We start from the raw sequence: 19,644 nt of genomic DNA on the forward strand, positions 1-19,644 counted from the left end.
TGTGAATTGGTAGAATGAGATTTCAATTCGGATTGGTTAGGGTTCATATTCTGACCGCTTGACCTAGGTCTCTTTCAAGGACCAAAACTAAAAATTTACTAACCCAATTGGTGTGAGGCCAATTGGGAATGAAAACAAACACATAATGGCACATTTTTCATTCAGGAATTATGCTCAGAAAATGACCATAACATAGTGAACAATCAGGTCAAACCCGGGTGTAGTGCACTGCCACTGTACCAAAATGACTAAATAAACAGTGTTTGTTCATTTGGCTATAACCTGGGCTACAAAACTCCAAATGGAGTGATTCAAAAGGGAATTATAGCTAAGACAATAAGGAACAAGTTTTATGAAGAACACTTTGCCAAATTTCCACAGCAACATAACCAATGGAATAGTACAAAATAGGACATCAAATCTGGAAATTTTGAAATTGTATATAAGAGACCTAAAATTTGAAGAAACAATCAAAACCAACAAATTAGGCACCCAAAATGTGGTATGTGGGTATAATTGGAATTCCCATACCTATTAAGTATAGGAAAGTCAATATTTTGACTTGAATAGTACTATAAATAGTAACCCCAAAATGAAAATTTTCAAGAGCGTTAGTTTAAGCCTATTAGGGCTAGAATTGAGTATATATATGAATTAATTATTGGATTTTTTATGAGATAAGGTACTGTAACACTATCAATTGTGTGTTTCAGCTAAAAAAGACCCGGAAGAGACAAAGAACTGAGTTAAGGTTTAGAGGCGACTCATATCAGGTCTGTACACAATAATTCTTGTTTAAATATTTTATTCTTGAAAATTTAACTTCTGTGTTAATTATAAATTGTGTTGTCATTTTATGATCGCAAATATGACTATGGGAATTGATCAGATTTCTCACAAATTATTTGACTAAATTGTTTTGAATTGATTTTGTGTTCACACTTAGCATGACAGTACTACATTATTCCTCCTCCATTTATGGGGTTGAGATCGTTTATTTTCCTCCCTTTCCTCCCTCTCTGGCTTACCAGTTGAGGCCGAGATCAGATGAGTACTCATTAGCTAGCTAGCCACCTCCCTCATTGATTTCGATTAGTGAGGTTGTAGATCGCTCTGTCATGGTGTACAACAAGGCATTGATTGGAAACTTTGTGTCATGGCTTAAGTTGTGTATGGATTGGCAATATTGTGTTTATTAAATTGTTTGACTAAAATTGTGCCATAATGAGTTTTGAAAAATTGTGAAATGTGATTGTGAAATATTTGAACTGTAAATTGATAATAAATATTTTATATTATGCATTTTATATTTTATTATACACTACTGAGTATTTTTATACTCAAGATAGCTTCTTTTGCTATCGCAGATAAAGGCAAGGAAAAAGCAGCAGAGTGAGTTGCTGATTTTGGGGACTACTCAGATACTTTTGTAAGGGTATTTAATTATACCCTTGTAATTAGTTGATGTAAATAATTTTATAGTCATATGTACTTTTGTAACTGAGCAGTTGTACAGTCATATGTAATAATATGGTCTTTTGGCTCTTTATATCTGTGAACTAACTTGTGAATGTAATCAAATATTTTGAATGCAATGGGAATGAATTTATTTAACTGTTTTAAAAATGTTATGAACTGTGGAGTGATTCAAAAAGGGAATTAAAGCTTAAGACAATAAGGAACAAGTTTTATGAAGAACACTTTGCTAAATTTCCATAGAAACATGACCAATGAAATAGTACAATACAGGACATCAAATCTAGAAAATTTGAAATTGTACCTAAGAGACCTAAAATTTGAAGAAACAATCAAAACCAACAAATTAGGCACCCAAAATGTGGTATGTGGGTATAATTGGAATTCCCATACCTATTAAGCATAAGAAAGTCTATATTTTGACTTGAATAGTACCATGAATAGTAACCCAAAAATGAAAATTTTAAGAGCGTTAGTTTAAGCTTATTAGGGCTAGAATTGAGTATATATATGAATTAATTATTGGATTTATTGTGAGATAAGGTACTGAAATACTGTCAATTGTGTGTTTCAGCTGAAAAGACCCGAAAGGGACAAAGAACTGAGTCAAGACCTAGAGGCAACTCATATCAGGTCTGTACACAATAATTCTTGTTTAAATATTTTATTCTTGAAAATTTGACTTCTGTGTTAATTGTCGCAAGGCATTTTGCGGTCGCCTAGACAAAAGCTCTTCACTGAAGTGGGAAAAGTGAGGAGTTGCCACTTTAATTTTGAGAGAAATTAAAGAAAACCATTAAAAGGAAACCACTTCAAAAGAGAAAAAGAGATTCTAGGTTCGGGATCTGTATACGAGCGGGGAAGGTGTTAGGCACCCCGCCTCGTCCCTCAATGAGGGTAAATAGATTTAATGTTATGCTCTTTATAAATTAAAAAGATAATTAGAGGGTTGGGATAGGGATGATGTTAATCCTTTGTGCATAATAAAGGAGTGTTTGATATTTCACTTATTTTGGATTGGCTAGGAACACGAGTTCGTGAGATAGCCCTTTAGTGAATAGGTGTCAAATAAAATTATCTTGTATATTGGGGTTGTGTTATTTTAATTTTGATTTCGTTAAGAGAGCTCAGATAAGAAGTTTCTACCGATCTCTTGATATGTTTTATTAAGAGTTTTAGGCGGGAGATTTCAGATGAGAACTCTTCTCCGATCTCCACATATTTTATAGAGGTTTTGGTTGAGAAACAGGTAAGAACTCTCTCCCACTCTCTTAGAGTGTTCAGTTTAAAAATTTAAATGAAGGATCTCGGATAAGAACTCTCCTTCGATCTCCGTTCTTTTTTCTTATTTGAATGAGGATTAGGTAAGAACTCTCCCCCGACCTCTTTAAGTGTTTGGTTCAAAATTTTAAATGGAGAATCTCGGATAAGAACTCTCCTCCGATCTCCGTGTTTTTTTTGAATGAGGATCGGGTAAGGACTCTCCCCCGACCTCTTAAAGTGTTTAATTCAAAATTTTAAAGGAGGATAGGATAAGAACTCTCTTCCGATCTTCGAGTTTTAATTTGAATGAGGATCGGGTAAGGACCCTCCCCCGACCTCTTAAAGTGTTCGTGATATAAGACCGAACTTTTCATCGATCTCGTATATGACTATCTTGTTCGAACTCTTTGGCTAGCTATATCCGATCTCTTTTGGCTATTAGTCCGAGGTCCAATCTTATCTCGATTCCCGCTCTATTATGCTATTTCCTAGACTCGCTTAGTAGCCCGACCTCATAACTTTTCCTCTGATTCCCTATTCATTCTTTGATTATTTTTATTTATTCAAAAGAAGCTTTCACGTTGGGATACTGCTACCAATATTTTATTAAATTACCTACAAGTTACCCGCAACCGAAACACCTATATTCGAAGGAAATAAAAACTAAGAACAAATAAATAACGTGAACTATTGAATAGGAAAAGTAAACTCAAGAGAATAACTATCGGCCTGAAGGATCTATGTGGGGGTCTTTAGTATAACTGAACTTAATGAAGAGTTCAAAAATAAAAGCAGAGAAAGTAAAACGAGAGCGTTTGGTAAAGTGACAGTCTAGACACTTACCTGTGTGAGGTTGAGGCTATCAAACTGACTCAAGAGATCACAAATATTATAGAATTGAAAGCTGGTGGTATAGGGACCAATGCTTACTTCGAGATTGCGAGAACCAGGTTAAAATGTAGTTGAGCCGAAGCGACGGAAACCGGGTCAGAATGAGATCAAGCTGAGAGAATAATATGTTGATGTTGGGGTGATGAAGACGAGACTGAACGGAAATGGTATAGCAGAGTGATGAAAAGATTGAAAATAAAGGATTTCAGGGTTCGAAAACTCTATCAATGGAGATACTCAAGAAAACTAGTTTCTAAATTTTCTCAATTTTATGCAAGCTCAGAATGGCAAAGTAGCAAGACTGAATTAGATTTCAGAGCCTTTCAACTATAATCACCACCACCCTTTTTTTTGCCCGTCCCCTCTACAGTATTGCATGCAGGTATTTATAGGGAACGGGTATTACTAACGAAGGGTCAAGATCTCCCCTTGGGGAGACGAAAGGTTTGGATTTAAAAGGACATAATTCGACGTCTGAAAATTAAAGGGAATCAAAACGGACGGCTGGGATCCTATTCAGAATATCTGTCCTTTCTCTTCTTAATCCAACGGCTCAGGGTCTTGCCTGTCAGGACAGATCCAAAGGCTGGGAATAAAAGGCGCCGGACCTGTCGTCTGCCTTTTGATCCAAGGGCTCCGGGTTCATCCTTACAAGTATGATCAATGGTGGAGATTGAGATGTATAGAACTACCATAATTGTTTTTGCGTCTGTCAGCAATGTGGGTGATTCTGCAAATGGGGCGTGTGGTGAAGATTTGATCATGCCTGCAACGCTTTAACTACCTTGGCCCTAATTATGTAGAGAGTTATTGAGAGTCATCTCGTCCTCTTCGTGCTTTTCGATCTCTATTCCTTCCGATCTCTTTATTATGACCCTCTTCTTTTCCGATCTGTCTCATATCGGGCCCCTCATCACTTCCCAATCTCTCCCATTCCAGAACCTTCCTCTTTATCTGATCTGCCTTAGTCAAAGCAATTAATTCTTCAGTTACCGATGCATCCGCTTCGGTTTCTGTATGCAATAAATGCTCAGGCCCTATATATATGTACCAGCAAGAAAACTCCTCCACACTTCATTTCTCCTCCTTCCATTTCTCCATTTCTCCTGTTCTAGCTTCTCTGGTGACAATTCTGATTATGATGACTGTTTTTTATTTTTTTTTCTGACTATTTTCTTTGCTCCTCGACTGAAAATTTACGACCCCTACTATCGAAGAAACACGAGAACAATATCTGATGACAGTGAAGGAACCGGACTAATTTACCGATCAGGATAAAAAACGACGATCATTCCGATCTCGAATCAGTCTACTAGTATAATTGGTGTGCCGATCTCGAGCAAGAGTACTGCTAATTTCAATCTTAATATCGATGACCGCCTCTTGAATTTCATTTGGCTCCTCAGCACATCGGGCGTCTCGACTGCAGCTCGGTTCTGGTAAATGACATCGACGATGACTCCACTCACCATTATGAGAGTCATAGTCACTCCATCTGAGCTACACATCTATCCAATGTCTGTGGCTGGCTTTCTGATCAAACGCATCTTTTGATTCAGCCACAAGACTAGGCTTTGACATAGGTCCTTACTAGGTAGGATGTAGAGCTGATCTTTAGAGATCGCCCAAATGATATAATCTGACCTTTAAAGGTTCTCTTAATGATGTAATCCGATCTCTTGAGAATGCCCAAATGATGTAATCTGACCTTTTGGAAATGAAATGAAATTTTATTTGAAGGTTATTATTTAATTATTGCATTGGTTATTTTTCGATCTATGATGTGCATATCTGATCTGATCTCTAACTAAATCATCATTAGCCGATCTGCGATTCTGAAAATTCACACAATCTAATAACCCCAGCTAGCCGATCTCATTTTATTCAATTTTATTATTGTGTTTTTGGAACTTTCCCACGACGTGTCAAGAAAACGGGTCAATTCCGCTAACCGAAGCGCCGCTTGGGACTTCGTGAGCATTAAATGCTCAGACGGGTATAAATAGGGGGAGGGTCAGTCAGTTGCTCTCTTATGTCACTTTCAGCACTTTGCTAGCAACTTCAAAATTCTCTCGTTTCTTCAAGTTTTTCCAGCACCGATCACATTCCGATAAGGGTTTTAATCCTTCTCTTAGTTAAACTTCTTTTATTTCTTTGAAAATGAGCGGCGCCGAGGGTCAGAGAGCGGCGAGCCCCCCTTTCGTCCATATTTCTTGGACGCCGGACGAAGTTGAGGTGGTCAGGCCAAGTCGGCGACCTGAGCCTCCTACGACCTCTGCTTCAGCCCACGGTCAAGCGGCACAATCAAGACGGACACCTTCCTCTGGGAGGGAAAATCTTCCTATGGATGAGTTGCCGTCAGTCCTCCAAGAAACCGATCTGCAACTCATTAGTCAAGAATAGAACCTTCGAACCGACTCGTATGAGCTTATCAGATGCCATGGCAATCTCCGAGCCGATCACTTCTTTGAAGAAAATGATGTGATCATGATATATGAAGAGCAATTAAAAGCCGGGCTCCGATTTTCTCTTGACAACTTCTTCAAGGACGTTCTGAAGTTCCACCACGTATGTATAGCCCAAGTACATCCGAACTCATGGCGAATTCCGATGGCTTTTAGAGGCTTATGTCGAGCCAAGAAGCTCGAGCATACAGAGAAGGTTTTTGCCGAGCTGCATAGACTTACTCGTCGAAAGGACGGCGAGTATTGGTTCTTCCAAGCTAAATCGCATTGTGGGCTTTTTATCGATCTCCCCTCTTCACTGAAGAATTGGAAGACTCACTTCTTTATGTTGAGGAGCAAGATTCCGAATGGTTTTGAAGGTTTCCCACGTAGCTGGCAATATCTGGGCTCATTAATTCCAAAGAAGGTCGCCCTGAGTAGGGACGAGGGTGCCATGGTAATGGAATTGAAGGATCAAGCGGCCACTCACAAGTATTCGTGCTTATACACTGTTATGGCCGAACTGAGATGGTGGCTAATGCGGATGACGCCATTGAAGACTATGAACTACATCTTTCTGACCTCGGACCCGGGACCGGTATAACCTAAATCTTTAGTCTTTTGATTTAGGTAATCTCACTAACTATTTTTCTATGCAGAAATGGTTGGAGGCGAAGGCGCAAAGGAGAGCCGCAAGCTGAAAAGAGAAGTCTCCCGGAAGGTACGAGAAATGAAAATCGTCGTGGCATCACAAACGCTAAGGCGGGATTCAGGAGAAGTACCGGGAGACTCGTCCCGACCTTTGAGACAACCGGTCCCAGAAGTAGAGATAGCTCCTTCTCCCCCTCGACAAGAAGAGCCACCACCTCCACTTGTTACTTTGAGTGCAGAAGGGGGGTCTTCCCAACCTACCGTGAGGACCCTTTCTCGTGGTGCCCAAGTCCTCATTCATTCTCTGGAGAAGAACCGATCCGTTTGGGAGAATCCGGGCTTGGCCAAAGTTCTGGGTGCTACCATATACCTCCAGGAGGACCAGAACAGGCTGACCTCAGGTAGCATTGACGATCTCCTGGCTTAGATGATGAGTTTGAGAGTAGAGAGCCTGGTGAATCAGCACATAATCTCATCTTCTGAGGCAGGAGATTCTGAAAGCGGTCCAGGACGCGGCTTCCGCCTGAGCCCAACTTTCATCCGCCCAAGACTACATTGCTAAAATCGAAGTTCGGATGAAATCCTATAAGGATAAGCTGGCCGAACAAGCTTGTAAACTTGGGGAAGCTCGGTCGCTCCGAACCGCCGACGTCACCCGCCTTACTGAGGAGCTCAAAGCGAAGGAAGAAGAGGTTGTGATGAGGGAAGCTGGTGCTTATGTGAATGCACACAGCGATCTTCTGGCCGAGCTCAAGAGGCGTTATCCTAGGGAAGACTTCTCCTGGATGGTGGATCTTGCTCCCAGAGACAAACAGGGGAGCGAGGAGGAAACTGAGAGAGAGAGAGAGAGAGAGAGAGAGAGAGAGAGAGAGAGAGAGGATGAGCGAAATGTTAATGTAGAACAGGTTGGGGGTGATCCTCCAGCCGAATGACTTATACTTTTATTTTGAGATGAAATGAAATCCCTTTTGTTCAATTTCTTGATGAGATCGGAAAGTATCCAAATTGTATGAGTGCTTGATTGTTTGAACATATTAGGACATCAAACTTAAACGCGATTATTAATATAAGTATAAGAGGTCGGAAAAACATTGTAACCATGAGATCGGCCTAAGCCGAGACCAAACACCGAATAGAACTTTAGATCATTAAAATTGGAAACTTGATTTGAATACTTAAGATCGGAAACACCATTAAGTCGGACTGAAACCTTAACTTTATTAAACGATTTTCCACAATATTTACAAGGAGAGATCGGAAATAAGACTGGATGGCATGGAGACCTGATATTGGTTTGATCTCCTTTGACGAGAGATCGGAAATGAGATTGGATGGCATGGAGACCTGATATTAGTGTGATCTCCTTTGTCGAGAGATCGGAAAGCATTCGACTAGATGCGGGATCAGTTTATTTCCTGATCGAGTCACTTGCAACCGAAGAATGTCGGTTGGGGATCGATTTTCAAAGTTCATTGACTTCCGTGATCGGCCAAAATATGGTGTCGACATTAATTCTGAATTGTGTTGCCATTTTATGATTGCAAATATGACTTTTGGAATTGATCAGATTTCTCACAAATTATTTGAGTAAATTGTTTTAAATTGATTTTGTGTTCACACTTAGCATGACAGTACCACATTATTCCTCCTCCATTTATGGGGTTGAGACCATTTATTTTCCTCCCTCTCTGGCTTACCAGTTGAGGTCGAGATCGGATGAGTACTCATTACCTAGCTAGCCACCTCCCTCATTGATTTCGATTAGTGAGGTTATAGATCGTTTTGTCATGGTGTACAACACGGCATTGATCGAAAATTTTGTGTCATGGCTTAAGTTGTGTATGGATTGGCAACATTGTGTTTATTAAATTGTTTGGCCAAAATTGTGTCATAATAAGTTTTGAAAAATTATGAAATGTGATTGTGAAATATTTGAACTGTGAATTGATAACAAATGTTTTATATTATGCATTTTATATTTTATTATGCACCACTGAGTATTTTCATACTCAGCGATAGCTTCTTTTGCTATCGCAGATAGAGGCAAGGAAAAAGCAGCAGAGTGAGCTACTGATTTTGGGGACTACTCAGATACTTTTGTAAGGGTATTTAACTATACCCTTGTAATTAGTTGATACAAATAATTTTGTAGTCATATGTACTTTTATAACTGAGCAGTTATACAGTCATATGTAATAATATAGTCTTTTAGCTTTTTATGTCTGTGAACTAACTTGTGAATGTAATCAAATATTTTGAATGCAATGGAAATGAATGTATTTAACTGTTTTGAAAATGTTATGAATTGTGGAGATTGAATGGATTGTATTGATTGAATGATTTGGTGGTTGAGATTTGGTGAAGTGCATTATTGGAAGTGTTTTTCTAAAGGTAAAAAAAATTTTTAGTTTTTGCAAATACTGCCGGCATTCTGTCGAAATTTTTTCAAAATTTACGAAAAAATAAAAATGGACTAAAATTTTAACTAGCTTTTAATTTTCAACAAAATATTTTTAATTCCCACCAAAAAATGCTCACCACTTCTAAAAGGTAAGTAAATAGTTTTAAAATCCCTTGTAGTATACTTAGTAAGTTATCGGTAAGTGAAGTTCGGTAGTTCATTAGGTATTCTATGGGATCATGTTATGCCTTACAGAGGGACAAGGTGTGACAATAATTCACTTGAATCATTGAAACCCTAAAGTACCCTAGGCCGCCGAAATTGAGGGTTTTTTATACATACATAATTTGTTTTCTTTCTTCCAAACTAACACTCAATTCATAGTCTACACAAAAGTAAACTCAAGGATTTATGGAAGAATTAGCACTAACCTTGAACTAGCCAATTCCTAAGGCTTGATAACTTCTTGTTTTCTTCTCCTTCTTGCTGCCTAGAGATTGTTCAAGGGACAAGGATAAGCTTTAGTGAAAGGAGCAAGTGATTTTAAGAGTTGTTTATAAGGGAATTTTAGTGAGAAGGAAGAGCCTTAATGGAGTTCTCTCTCTCTCTATGGGTTTCGGCCAAGGGGTGAATGAAGAAGAAGATGCATTTTTCTTTTCTTTTAATCATTTTTGACTTCTTCCTTAAGTAGTTGTCTAATGCCCATTGGATAGAAATTATAATTAGTGAATTATGACATCATAATTAGAATTTATTTTTCTTTTCTTTTTATTTTCTTTCTTCTCTTTTTTGTTTATTTTTTTAATTAATTTTCCATAAATATTTGTTCATATTTTTGAACAAAATCTTCACTCACTTAATTGAACAAGTTGGTCAAAAATCATCTCTCAAGTTGAAATGATCAAAATGCCCTCTGTTTGGCGTAAAGAGCCAAAACTGTCTATACCGATCTTAAAAATTCTTTTAACCTTTTCTTGGCATTCTAATGCTTCCTAGGGTGCTGTAACTCTTCTCTGGCATCCCAGAAATTATTTCATGGAATTTTCGTTGGGTTTAGGGCTACTAGCTATAAAGACAGTAACTTCCCATTTGGTCACCCATCGCTAGGGCACTGGCTAATTTAACTTTATTGTATTTTATTTTTAAAATTTTTTCCTTGATTTATCTTACCATTATTTGAGTTATTTATGACTTTTCACTCTAGTCTAAATATAGTTCCAAACATTCTAGCTGTTCGGACAGACATTGGTCACCGGAACAGTAGAATGTACAGACTATCTAAAGTGAGGGCGTTACATGAATAGGTTAGTGTCTAACTTTTGGTGGGGAAGGAGAGATAAGGAAAAGAAGATGCATTAGATTAGTTGGAGTAGAACTTCCTACCCAAAGTATCAAGGGGGTATGGGTTTTAGAGATTTCAATCTCTTTAGTTTTGGCTGATTTAGCCAACCAATGTTGGAGGCTTATCTTGAATCCGATAAGTCTATGGGCTAGAATTTTGAAAGGTCAGTATTTCCCACATACATCATTTTGGCAGGCTACTTCTCATCATAAAGGATCTTGGATATGGTAAACTCTTCTTGCTAGTAGGGATGTGTTGAAGGAGGGATTTCACTCTAATATTGGAGATGGGAATAATACTCTCATATGGCATGATGCTTAGATCCCCCATATTCCAAATTTTAGAGTGACCAAGCCATGAAATTGCTTGCTCCATGTCAATTTTAGAGAATTTCGTGCAAAACCCCCAAAACTCAATGGTCCAATTGCCATACAGGTGACTTGTCAGAACTATTATGCTTTCATCCATTATCATCATGCTCATACTTGCTATTTGTTTGTAACTAAATATTTTTCTTTCAGTTTTAATGATTTACTCTAAAAAAAATTGAAAATTTTTTATTACACTCATGATATCTATATGATATATCTATAAGTTTTTTAAAAATACACTACAATAAATGTTTAAACTAACAATAAAAAATTTTGTAGCGATATTAATTTTGTTGTTATAAAGTTAACATATAGTAACAATTAATGCTAATGATACATAAAAAAAGATATGACAATAATTGTTGTTTATTATTGTTATCGTTGATAAACTTTTGACATCAATAATTATTGCTGTTAATAATTTTTTTTTTAGCAATTATAATTTTTTAGTAGTAATATGCAATAATTTTTATATTGCTGCCATAAATTTATGGCAGTAAATTTTATACTTTTAACAGTAATATATAAATTATTACATGTTGCTATAAAAAAATTGTGATTGTAGATATTATACAATAAAATTATGATTGCTAAAAAAAAAAATTTTTTTTGTTGCAATAATTATTGCTGTAAAAAATTTATCAATGATAATAATATTAAATAATAATTATATCATATTTTTTTATTTACTATTAACAATAATTTTTTATATTGCTGTTATATGTTAACTTTATAGCAGCAAAATTAATGTTGCTGTAAAATTTTTCACTGTTAACTCTAATATTTGTTATAGTGACAGTGAATTACATGTCCTTTAAAAATACTTTATTTATTTAATTAAGTGTCAATTTATCTTTTATTTCCGTTCTATATGTTTCTCTATTTTTTTATAATTATTTTATTTATGTTTTTTAAATACAATAATTTATCAATATATAATTTTTATTTTTTAAGCTTATTTTTTAATTATTATCATATAAAATTTAATTCGCGCACACATATATTTTATATAATAAAACCAAAAAGTCATAATCAATTATAAAACTAAATTATTAAATAATTTTATTGAAAAATATACTATTATACAAGCAAGTAAATATTATCGCCCACACTTGACCTTTTTTAAAATAACAAATTATCTTTTTTATTAATGTTTTATTTCAACCATTATCATAGAAACTATAATGCTTAATCTACTATTGCAAATTCAAAAAATGTATATATAACCTAAGATATTGTATTTATAACAAAATTATTATATTGTATTAATTATTTTATTAACATAAAATTAATTTACAATATTTTTTTAAAAATAAATATTAATATCCGTGCACCATGCCAGCACCTAACCAATTTTATTTTAACCTATTACACCATTGCTGTCTATTTTTGTTAATTTTTCTCCCTATTAATTTGTGTAGCTCATTGATAGTCATGCAATAAATATTCAAGTTTCAAACACTAAAGAAAGAAAATATATTGAATGAATCCATTTATGAATTATAAAAAATGTTAAAAAGCCACTAACATATTAGGTGCAGTAGTAAGATCTACTGCACTTTTAAAAGAAAAACTCAGATTTAATCTTTTGAGAAGATATTGTTGAAATGGAGAATGAATTGTAAAATGAGCGTAGAGAGTTACCTTTATATATTAAAAAAAAAAAGATTATAAATAATAGAAAAAAATTATAATAATTAAGTCAAAAGAAAATATTAGGATTGCAATATGGATGTTTCGTAATTAGTTTAATTTATTTACCACACCTTTTCTATTTGGAACAGTTTGGTTTTGCTTGTTTTTTCTCATTTTGTTGATAAGACTTTATGTTTTTGCAGACTACTAAAAAATCTGATGATAAAAAATATTCGTCGATGGCAAAGAGAAAGTATAGGAGTGCACTACCTATTTCGCCTGATCTACTCCGTTATGCTATTGGCTTACAGGTACCAAGTGATCTTTTTATTTTTATTTTTTTTCTTCCTAAAGGACTGTTTAGGATAATTGTATTTTATAAAATTTTGTGAAAATTATTTTTAAATTTAAAATTTTATATTTACAATTTACAAAAAATAATTTTTAATCCTGTAGAATTGAACATTATTATTAAAAATTTCATAAAAATAGGTGAAATTATCAAATAAATTTCACAAAATTTACCGCACATTTTTATAAAACTATCCATATTTTCATATTTTATTTTTTTTTCTCTCAAAAAACTCCAATTTTCACCCTCAGCTTCATATCATCATTCTTTTCACTCACGAAGCCCATTTTTTCACCCTCATCTATTTATCTTTGTATTTTGACATTTTTTTTTTAATATGACTATGGGGTATTAATGGATTTTTTAATAATAGAGAATAAGTCATAAGGAAAAGATGTGTTATTGATAGATATTATTTTGTCATTCTAAATTATTTAATTTACATAGTGGTAGATATTATTTTAAAGGTTATAATATATAAAATAAGAGTATATTATGTATATATATATATATATTTAAACAAGGTTATTTATTTATTTATTTATATGGAGGAGAGAGACTTTATTTTACTGACACTTCAATTTGATAATGAAAAATTTTTATTGGAGTGATTTAAATATGCATTAAATTAAAATTTGAAAGATTTTAAGATATATACAAATTAATGTCTATAGAAAATATTGTTATAAAATTAATGGACAATGACTGAAATTAATCTCTTTCTTGTAAGGACTCTAAAAATTTTTGGCCTATCAACTAAAAAAAAAGATTTAAATCACATCGTATTTTGATAATTTTACAAAGTTCTTTTAATTTGGGCAAAATTTTTAAAAATTATTGAAATTTTATTCAATTTTTACTGATTCTATTAAAATTTAAAGAGTTGAATAAATTTGGGAAAACACGATTTGATTTTTTTTTAATTAATAGGCCAATTTTTTTTTTTATGAAGATGTCAGGTCATGCAATAAAATAATCAGAACGAATTGATCTAATTTATCTAAACAATTTGCACCGATCAATTCTAATTCTTTATAGAACGGATTTAAAAATAAATCAATTGATCGCTTATTTGTTTTGATTAAAATTGGTTTAATTCATCAAGATCGGTCTAGTCTTACGACTATGGTATAATTAAACCCGTAGCTTTTGCAAGAGGATTTTCTATTCTAATGCTCTTATCTTAACTTGAATATTAATTAATTAGGTGATTGAATATAATTTTGATGGTCGCTGCAGTGACCATTCTGGATTAGTGGGATTAACAAGGGTTGGCAGCCTGAGGATCGCTTTCGTATCAGCAATTTTCTTGCTTCTCTTTTCCACACTAGGTGTAGTATTTCCCACCAAAGTACATATCTTGTATATTATCATTAGCTATCTCTGTTTTATACTGTTATATATTTTAATTTGTTCATACAGTACTGTTTGATCTAATTAGATGAGATAACATCTTTAACAGGAAAACTCACAGCTATTCTCGCTTCTGTACCTTTGTCAATTGTGGCATCTCTGCATATCGTCTTCTTCCCTTATGTGGGTATGTACCCCTTTCCGCGTTTTAGCCAAGATTGCAGTTGAATTTCATTTTTAATGAGTAATTAAGTAAATTAAGCTTTTATTTCATTTTTTTTTATATATTTTGGAAACATTTAAAGGAAATAAGAATAATTAATCTTTGAACCCTTAATATCATGCATTATAAATCCTTAAATCATAATTATTTTCATAATGATTACTGCTAAACTTCAATTTATATGGGTCTAATTGCTAAATTTTATTTTTTTTTAGAAAAATTATTTACTATTAAATTTGCACAAGAATTTCAAATATTTTTTCAGATTTCAACTAAATCATGACAGTAATTTGCCACACTGTACTGGGGAACAAGTCTAGATGCCCATGCTTTATACTTTCCTATCACATTATGTTTTTATCTTATTTTTATGTATAATTACTGAACTGAGACAGATTTGTTGGGTTAATTAACAGTTTCAACAGGGCTTGAAGATCTCTATTACTGCGAATTGGATAGGTTCAGGTCAAAGTTCATTCTAGGCATTTCTCTCTTTATGGGTCTCTCTATGAATAAATACTTCAATAATTATGATTTATTTTCTGGTCAAGATCTTCCTCTTTCTAGATCCTCCTGGGTGAGTATTCAATTACAGATGCCTATTGAAGTTCCTGTAACATATTAAGGGACTCGTACACTATAGATTTTTCCTTTCTTTTTTTGGGTTTCAGTTCAAAGAAATAATGCAAGTAATTTTCTCATCCGCATCAACGACTGCAACTGTATTAGCTTTCCTTTTTGATCTCGTAACTCCCAGACCCCCCAGGAGAGAGCCAAAGAAAGAGGAGAAGAAAGAGGAGCCAAAGATAGCGAAGCCGCCGATGATGGCAGAGAAGGAGGAGGAGAAGAAGAAGGACGAGGTGGAGCCGTTGAGGCCGCTGAAGGAGGATTGGAAGATTTATACTGCTTCAAGACGTTCAGCCGGGTCTACCTTAGGGATTCGTCGTTCTCGTATGAACGGATAGACTTTTATAGTTTGTTGTAATTCTGTTTTTGTTAGAAATTTATAGACGCTGGAAAGGCACACTTAAATGGTGTCAAAAGGTAACAATGATGCCATTAAAATCATCGCTTTGGCTGTGAGATCTTTCAAGTTTCAAATGAAACCGATTAAATCACATATGGTGTCAAAAGGTTATTACTTCCTACATTCTTAGTTATTAGTTTTCTTTACTCTTCTCTTGTATCTTCTACATTAATTACACTATCAATCATACATCCCCACCACCATAGAAGCAATTTCCTCCTCCACTGTGGCTGCCTCTAATTATTAGGAACCTCTCTCTCTGTTGACCCATCTTGTGGTGTCTCTTGACATTAAAAACTATTTCACTAATGAAAGGTGCTCACATTCACCAACTATTGGCTATGGAAATTCTTATTCCTTTTAGGTGAAGTAAAAAAGAAAAATGTAGAAATTTTGATGTTTCGGAAAAGTTTTTGAGGGTAAAACAATCTTTAATAAGTAATCATGGTTGATCAAATGCTAAATATTGTTTTGTTCTTAATGTTTTAGGTTGTATGTATTGCATTTCGCCTTTGTTTAATTTAAAATGGATAAAAAATTAATTTGATCTTTGTATTTGACATCAAACTTAATTGGTAAAATGTTCAATTTAACCTTTGTACTTATTGAAGAAGTTCAATTTAGCATATTTTTAATTTTTTGTCCAAAATAACTCAGAAATTTCAATTTTAACTTAGTTTAACCCAAAAATTAAAATTGATGGGCTAAATTTGTTGATTGCTTGATTTGAATTAAAAATTAAGAAGTTCAATTTCTTAATTTTAGAGCCTAATTTCTTGATTTCTTTATTTAAACCTAAAAATTAAGAAGCTCAATTTTTTCATTTTATTAATTTTTAAGTTAAATTGAGCTTAAATTGAAATTTCTGAGTTAACTTGTGAAAAAAATAAAAAAGAATTAAATTAAACTTTTTCAATAAATACAGGGGTGTAATTGAACTTTAAGCCAAACTTAATTTAACACATAACAACTCTTATTTTTAGCAACAATTTATTAATATAAATTAGGAAAACTTAGCATAGACAAGTTCAATTACACCCTGGTCAATCGACCAACCCCATACACTCAAACCTAAAACTTAGCATGCTAAGTGCAAAAACCTTAAAAAAGGAAATACAGCCAAGATCAAATAGAGTTCAGCTACAAAAATGAAAATAACGTTGCAACAATAGCTCAAAACCAATGCATAAAGAAAACCCAATCAGCATAAACAAATAAATAAAGTCCCTGGCATAAACTAGCATCAAAACTAAGCACATCAATGCCCACTATCAACAGCCATTATGTAGTATGAAAAATTCTAGAGAAAAGCCTCATCCTAGCAACATCAACCAAGGACCACTCCAAAGATGACTGGATATTTCATGAAACAAATGGTCCTGCAATCAATACATGTATAATATAAAGGAGTGGACAAACCCAATTTCAGTTTTGCTATTTTTTGGTTACCAAATTCAACCTTTACTTTACTTTCTTGTACACTTAAAAGGCCCTTGATTTTGGAATAATTTTCCTTTCAAATTCTGTTTCTTTTTTCTTATATATGATCATTGGAGCCAGCAGATATCTAGTTAAAAATAGAGAGTTTGAAAATTGTATGGTCATTGCTGATTCCTTGACATATTTCATATGATTATGAAAATTCTGCAAGGAAGGTAAAGAAACTAAGACAAGCCAAGACAAAGCAAAGTAGTATTAGTATTATGCTATAAATGGCTTCCACTTGTATTTGAGTTTGAGACTTCACAGCATTGGAGACAACTCTAATATCACCAAGCTAAATCTCATCGATAGATATGTATTATTAGTATTATAGTATTTGGGCATCTAACTCATAGTACATGGCGTGGAGATTTAAACTTCACAATTCCAACATTTCAAAAAAAAGTAGATATTAGTTAATAAATATAATAATATTAACAAAGTGGGCTAGACTATTCGTGTAAAATAGCAAATATATAGCATTAAAGACATGAAGCTTTCTAGATATTCTTACTTTTACTAATGTTTTATTTGCAAATGACAATCTTATTCGAAAGAGCTACCTGTAGAGAAGTTCGGGCAATCCTCAATATTCTTTCTAGCTTTTCTGAGGCAACAGGGCAAAGAATCAATTATCACAAATCTTGTATTTGTTGTAGAAAGCATACTAAGTCTCAGTTTAATCTAGCTATGATGAACCTAAAGTAGATGAGTGCTGAGGACAAGTGTCTTGGATTGCCATTATTTTGGGGAAGATCAAAAGTGTAAGCTTTGAATTTTATCAAAGAAAGAGTGAAGGCAAAAACTCAATCTTGGAAACAAAAGCTATTGTCTCAGGCAAGAAGGGAAATGCTCATCAAGTTAGTTTAAGTGTAATTTCCACATACTCTATGACTATTCTGAAATATCCCCAAAGTTTCTGTAATAAATTGAATTGTAGCACTCCTCACCCGTCTACAGTGTAGCCGAGTAAGGCATGTCACAGTCGGTGCCAGAATACCCTATCTTATCTTACTTTATTCCTTTAATAGTTTTGTTCTCGTTATATTTTAATATAAATTAAATTCATAAGAGAAACTGATGGAGTTTCCCCTATTTTATATCCAGTTAGCATATTTCATTATTCACCTGTTTGAAATTTTTAATAATATTTTAAAATAAAAATATCATCTATGCTCATCATAATCATTTCACATTCAACTCTTACAACTCATTCCATGCTCAATTCATATATCAAAATTTTCAAATCTTCATTAATTACACAATGTATAAACTAATTACATAAATTCATAAATTACATGATATACAAATTAATTACAATTCTATAATTTACATTTCAACATAATAACTAATTATAAAATATAAAATACATAGTATGACTTATATGGGCCCTATCTATATGTATTGCTGAGGAGGTGACAACCTTATACACTTCTGATACTTCTGTAGATCTGGACTCCAAAAATTTCAGTCAAATGTCCACTGAGTTTTAGCTTCAGTACCAGTGCGAAGGAAACAAATCCATCGCGCTAAGCATTTCTGCTTAGTGGTGCAATAATATAAGAAAGAAAATAATATATAAAATACAGATGGAAATAAAATATAGTTCATTGTAACATTTATTTAAATTATAATTCTATTACTAATTTTTTGAATCATTTAATTCAATACTTTCTAGGTTATTTTTGATTATTAATCATTTAATTCAATACTTTCTAGGTTATCTTTGATTATTTTATAATAACTAAGGCTCTCAGAGTCATTTTATAATAGATAAATTTTTAACATCAGTCCAGTTCATTTCAATTCTTTCTGCTAAATAACTAATCTAATTTATTTTAAGTTTTCTTACTCATTTATTTAATTTTTAATATTTTTAATTGTTAATATTCTTAACTTATTTTAATAAATTTTACTGTTCAAGTAACTGATGCGTCCCTACCGCAAGTGCACGGTTCGTACAAGTAGTATAGAAAAGATATCGATCCCACGAAGAGTTGTGTTAATGATTGAATTTTTGATATAAAATATTGAGTAAATTGAAATATTTTTGAAATTAAAGTATTGAATTGATGGGTAATGGAGTTTGAAATCTAAATATGTAAAATTAATATTCTATTCAACAATGTATTAATTAAACTAAAATTGCATCAAATTGAAATAAGCAAGTTCAAATATGGCAATATTTAAAATGGCAAGTGATTAAATTCGATTAGAAATTAACAATGGTAAATAGGCGATTCCGGAGTTCGGGATTTCATATTCGAGCTATTTTGGGATTTTAAATTGGTTATCCAATCTTATGAAACTTATGGGTTTTAAGGAGATTAATTCTTAAATCCTTTGAATTCCCTTTCGAGTGAGACAAAGAGTGCCTTAATCAAACTAATCCTACTTTCGTGGAGTTAGAATTAATTAAGACCCATTAAGTTCTTTAATTAATCTGTGAATCCTCTTAATCCTTAGCCTATTTCTAGGTCTAAGTTAATTAAGTCCAATTTCTTGATTATCTATCACAAGGCCTTCTCCTTTCGGTGCTTCAACCGTGGATTAAGAACATCACTTAATGGGATCCTACACTAAGCATGTCATTAAGCATACAAGAAATGAATAAAACTCATTAAGACCACAAAATATCGATTACCCAATCAAAATCCACAAAATATCTCAAATATTACAACCCTTACTCCAGAATCAAAAGTAAACTACTCACTATCCATAATGCTTACAAGA

General features: G+C 33.4%; 1 pseudogene; it reads left to right on the top strand.

Annotated features, from left to right (window-relative positions):
• LOC131182314 (nucleobase-ascorbate transporter 4-like) overlaps positions 1-15,520 on the top strand; it is a 34,201-nt pseudogene extending 18,681 nt beyond the window's left edge.
• The last annotated feature ends 4,124 nt before the right edge of the window (positions 15,521-19,644 follow it).

The sequence above is a fragment of the Hevea brasiliensis genome, chromosome 8 (genome assembly GCF_030052815.1).
Source record: "Hevea brasiliensis isolate MT/VB/25A 57/8 chromosome 8, ASM3005281v1, whole genome shotgun sequence".
Classification (NCBI taxonomy): domain Eukaryota; kingdom Viridiplantae; phylum Streptophyta; class Magnoliopsida; order Malpighiales; family Euphorbiaceae; genus Hevea; species Hevea brasiliensis.